Genomic DNA, 6,000 nt, shown 5'->3' on the forward strand with positions numbered 1-6,000 from the left:
GAAATATACTTCATGCTTACATCTATTCTCAAAGTCAAAAAACAGCTCAATAAAAAGGACAACTTAATCAAGTAGGTTCCCACAAAATTCATTCCTTGGGTGATTCTCCACATGGGGACATTTTTTCCTAGTTGGCGCTTCCTCAGGAATCTTTTATTCCAGAGTCGTATCTTCTGGGCACATTTCTTCCTGGACCTGGTTTATATACTACCTCTCCTCAGGTGAAGCACATCTGCCCCACCCCCTTCAATCCCTTTCCGCTGAGCTGGCGTATCTTTATCACAGTAGTGCAGGTCAACTGATTAATCTTCTTTACCAGCCATACTGCCTGGACCAGATTTTCAAGTTCATACTCCCCATCCTAACACCCTTCCCACATTACAACGCCTGCCCCTCACCGAAGCTTCCTAATCAGAGTGAAGGCCCTATTTAAGGCAATTAATTAGAAAGGTATGAGAGGCGTTCGTACAGCAGTGGGCATAGTCAGGATGATGATATATTATGAATGCTTTACCCAGATGGAGGCAAGTCCTGATCGGAATGGCTAAGCACCCTGAGGCTCCCTCCACTCTTGTTCATTTCGTGTTGTCATGAACCCCACGTACCTGCCCTCACTCCCTACCATGAACTTTATCTATTGATGTTACGCACTTTTAACGCTAGTCGTAGAGCTGACGTTTGGAAAAATCCTTGCACGTTGTTACACTAATTCAGGATTGGTCGACGGCAGAGGTCTTGACGTCACACCGCAGTCAACCAATAAGAGTGAGGTATGACACTAGAGTCGAGGGGATAGGGGTGTGCCAGCTGTTCAGCACTCGGAGCGTGCGGAAAGTTTCCTCTGCTCTGTACATGGCGTGGTGAGTTATGTGCTTGACATGGCTGTGGGGTAGAGGAGCGCTCCTTCAGCGCTCCTCTACCCCACAATTGTGCTTGTGAATTTGCGAAGGAGGGCTAAGTCACTTCTAATGCTGTCTCGTTCGGCTTCCAAGGGTTTGTTCGGAGTTGGAAATTTTAACGCGATAGCTTTGAAACCCTTTTACGCAGAAAATCCAACTCTTATAAAAATGGTCTATAAACAGTCTATAGACTTCTTATTGATTATTGACTTCCTCTAGATATTGCTTTTTGTCTATTCATAGCCTAAAGAGTGTATAGACAAAAGTCTACTAAAAGTGTATGGCCATAAATCTATAGATTGTCTATAGACTGCCTGTGGCATTTGTATTGCCTATAGACTTGTTATAGACAGTCTATAGACTTTATATACAGAAGTCTATAGACACTCTATAGACTGTCTAAAACTTTTTTGTAAGGGAACGCAGGCGTTGTGAGCCAGAAATCACGAGCATGGCTCTGGCAGGCAATGCCCAGAGAGCAAGCTACGAATCATGTGGGTATACCTATGTCACGTGACCTTGAGGCGTCATCACAACGTTCGCACAGGATAGTGAGCAAACTAGGTGGTTTTGATTTATTTTATTTATTGATTGGTCCCGGTTAAAGAGCTACCTGGGCTCCACAAGGCCCACCGCTGGAAGCAGCTATCATTGCACAGCAGCGTCGCATTGTTTACCCGCTCACCAGGAGGGATATGTGAACTCCCAGGGATCTATGAACGTGAAGTAGAGAATGACCTTCTGTATACATGGGAAGGCGCACACACAAAGCGCAGAAACTATAAATAAAATAAATAAAACCAACTGCTCGCTCTCTTTTCTTTCTCCTTCGCGCTACAAGCTGCGGGAAGAGAACGCTTTGCTCTTTTATTCCCCGTTTCGAAAGATCAAACAAGAGTTTCGTTCGAACAGCCGAAGGAAGCAGTTATGACAGTCGGAAGTTCTGCGCTTTGTCTGAAGGAAGCAGTTGGAAGATATCCCTTACAAAAATTTTTTGACAGGCTATACACTTATGTCTGTAAAGTCTATGGACGCTCTAGAGAAAAATCCTAGAGAACAGTCTATAGGCAATCAAATGCTATATAGACAGTCTGTAGGCAATATATAGATTTGTGGCCATAGATTTTCAGTAGACTTTTGTCTACCGAAAGTCTACAGAGTATGAATAGAAAGAAAGAAATACCTGTAGGAAGACAATAGAGTCTACAAGAAGTCTATAGGCTGTCTATAGATCATTTTTATAAGAGATGAGTTTTGTTTGTGCGTCTTTGTGCCTCTTCTTGCCCCGTCGAACTTCGCGCAGTTTTTTTTTTTGGCAATAATAATAGGAGTGCGCTCGTCAGAAATGGCCTGTAAAAAGATGTCGTTTTTTAAACAGGCATCCTTTAAAAAGAAGCCATTGCCGACCGCTTGAATTTACCTGCACGTGCAACCACTCGCAATGATTCTCAAGTGGAGAGTGTGGCTATGTCGGTGTTAGGCCTGGCGGCTTGTGGTAGCAAAAACGGCGTGATTGGGAGTACATTGTGATCGACGCAAACTCCAATCACATGATTCAACCGTACGAACTCCAGATAGACGGAGTGAGCTGAGTCACTTTACATTTTGACGGTGGCTGCCATGCTGGGCTGTGACTGCAGAGAAAATGTGCGGGTTCGATCCCGGCCGCGGCGGTTGAATTTCTTTGGAGGAGAAATTCTAGAGGCCCGTGTACTGTGCGATGTCAGCGCACGTTAAAGAACGCCAGGTGGTCGAAATTCCCGGAACCCTCCACTACGGCGCTTCTGAAAGCCTTAGTCGCTTTAGGACCATAAACCCCATAAACCATACACCAACCGTAACCAATATAATATTTGAGCCCATTTTTTAAGATGTCAGTGCACGTGAAAGAACCCCAGATGGTCGAAATTTCCAGAGCCCTTCACAACGGCGTCCCCTCATAGCCTCAGTCGCTTCGGGACGTTAAACCCCAATAAACCAAACCATTTTTTAAGGTGTATTTCTCAACAGGCGTGACACCAGTTATCGCGTTACAGCCATCTGCGGTCGCGTGATGCGCATTTAGGATCCTAGAGCTTTGCACAGCCTCTCCTGATCGAGTTAGAACAATGCGTACGGACAAACATATGTGGATCTTTCCGTTGTGCTCTCAACACATAGCAATCAGTCTTCCGCTGAGCTGCAATCACTCAGAACAATCAGGACTTGAGGATCCACAAAGAAGGAACATGGCGGCTTTTGAAGCTTCTAATCTGGTTTTTCCGATCCCTGTGTTTGCAGGCGTTTGTACAGCGTATAGTTTTAAATATTGACCCTGCCTGCGCTGCTCGCATGAGAGGGCTATTTTCGAAGTGCAATGCGTGCACTTCAAAGCGTGTGACACGACGCTTCGAGTAGAATGTGTATTTGCCACCTGCAGCAGCCGAGATAGTCGTGCTATTATTGTAAAAATGACGGAGGGCTCACTGTAGGGACCCAGCATTCAAGTCAACATGGAAACAGAAACAATGCAAAAGATGTCACCTTTTATCAGTCCTAAAAAGAAACCTAACCCCCCCCCTCCCCGCACGCACACACACACACACACACACACACACACACACACACACACACACACACACACACACACACACACACACAAAACATTAAACACGAGAAAGGCACGTTGGTTCTTTTGTATAAATACACCTCCTAGTGTAGCTGTTTCACTCACAGGATCGAATCTTCAGGGCCCGTGTGAACGAAGAGGTAAGTCATGTTAAGCATTCCAAGCTACTTGTTAGGTCTTCGGTGGTGCTATGCTTGATTTTGTTCTCGCTGTAATAGCCCTTCATCAGTAAGAACGATTCTTGGCGTCCAGGTTCTAGAAAGGACAGTTGATTTTAAATTGGCAGCTGTATCTAAATGGGCTGCAGTTTTTGACTGAAGCCAGATGGCCATAGAGCTGTGGATGTTTATGCATTATATACTATGTTTATGTCCTATGGATGTTTATGCACTATATACAATGAATGTTTATGCACTATATAAGAATAGTGACCTCAGATTAAATAGAATACGCACTAAATTTACATGCGCGCTGCCCACATCCCGACGAGCAAACTCCGGAGCCAGATCATGAACGTTTAAGACAGGTTGCCGACGGACTAAAAGACACCATGCGCTGATTGCCATCAAGCATACATTGGCGAAACAGGAAAGTTTTCTAGACGGTTCAAGGAGCACAGGCGATCCGAAACAATACTTCTTCAGACTTTATCAGTGCCCATGATTAACTTCTTTCCATGACTGACTAGACGAACTTGCGCCGAAGCCTTGATTTTGTTCTGCATTAATGGTTCCAAAACTTTCTCAACCTCTATGTTTTTACACTGAAAATACGCCGAGAGAGTTTTTTCTTTCAGCTCAGTAGTGCCTGTCGAGAAGTTGGCCGAGATTTAGCTATCATTTATATTTTTTTTTTTTGTAGAGGAGTCACACTCTATTCACTAGAGGAACACTGTGTTACACTAGAACCTAGAAGATTTTATATTAAAAGTGACGCGACTGAGCCACGGTTACAGTGGCTGAGAACTGCGACTCATTCCTCAACGCTCACTTCATTTTCTCCCAAACGCAGTTAATCGCCATGAAGGTCTACCTGGTGTTGAGCCTCATCATACTCGGGCAAATGTGCCGTAAGTAAAAATCCTCAACTTGTCACGCATTCATTTTTGCATACGTGTCAAAGCAAGTAGTTATCAAGCTAAGACAACAAAGTAACAAAAAGCTTTGTACAAGATCAAGTTGTCGCTGGAATGTGTACCCAGTATGGCACGAAAATCACTATAACCGGATACGGAGTAGAACGGCGCAGGTTATTTGACTAACTAGGAATCCCTGATTGCACTTAGGTGAAGAATGAGTTGAAGTGCACAAGAGCCTCATGAAAAATGAGAATATTTAGCTAGAGTTTAGGAAGATTTTTGCTTGAGAAAAAAATTGCGCAGAATTTGTGCAGCGCTGCCGTGTTTTGTGTCGGTGAACGCACACTAAGAAGATTCTCTTTTTTTATGCGTTGAAAAGACAACCGAGATTAATTCGCCTGATAGCCATATTTATGGACCATCTTTTTCTAAACGGTGCTTATTGATAAGGCGCTGCAGGTTTTTTTTTTCATGTCCAGAAATGTGGAAGCTTCTTGCGTGGTCGTTGAAGTTCTCTGCGAATACTACTCCTGTGCAATAGAGTGGTTGGTATGTTACATTAAATAAACGTAACGCCACGGAAACTGAACGAGACTTAACCGATAAGGGGCATGTATTACAGGGTCGTTCTGACTACATTATAGGTGGAAGGAGCTCTGATATATCGGTCATACTTCTTCGTTTTAAACATTGAGTACGGCATCAGTAAGCCAAGATCATATTTGAATGTCGGCAGGTGGTGGTGGTGAAAACTTTTAATTGTTGTAATAGAGTTTGGGAGCCACAGAGTGGCCCCGCTACATGATCGGCGTCCCTAGTCCGGGACACCGCATGACGAGGCCCCGTCTCTCGCCCGTTTCACCAGAGCCCTTTGGGACTCAAGCGAGGAGCAGTTGAGGAGGGCAGTCTCCCATGCCTCTCTTGAAGGGGTAGGGGAAGGGGGGTGGTGGGGATTTTGAGTACATGCCCACACCATGTGGAAGATATCACAGGTCTCCCCACAGTGCGGGCATCGCCCATCCGTGTTTGGATCGTAATGCTTTAAGATTGCAGGACAGAGTAGAGTACCTGTCTGCAGGCGCCTTAAAGGGCACGCAGGCAGGTAGTTAGGTGGGTGGTGAGTAGGTAGGTAGGAGTAGGTCGGTGTGGCTTTATGACGGAAAGAAAGGGCTGATCTAGTCCTTATCAGCTTTCGGCGGTACTTCTTGCATAAGATTATACCTAATACATAAGTATCGTTTGCACAACTTATCATCTAAGCTTTTGCGGCTGCTTACCGTCCGGCGCAAAATGCTATAAAAGCATGTGTGAAGTGTGCGCAATGTAAGACACGTTAATGCATTCCGCGAAGTTTAAATGAAACGGCAAGCCCACCTGTAGATTCTCGGTCTTAAACTTGAAACTCTACGCGTACT

The sequence above is a fragment of the Amblyomma mixtum genome, chromosome 1 (genome assembly GCF_055824585.1).
Source record: "Amblyomma mixtum isolate Tamu chromosome 1, ASM5582458v1, whole genome shotgun sequence".
NCBI classification, from domain to species: domain Eukaryota; kingdom Metazoa; phylum Arthropoda; class Arachnida; order Ixodida; family Ixodidae; genus Amblyomma; species Amblyomma mixtum.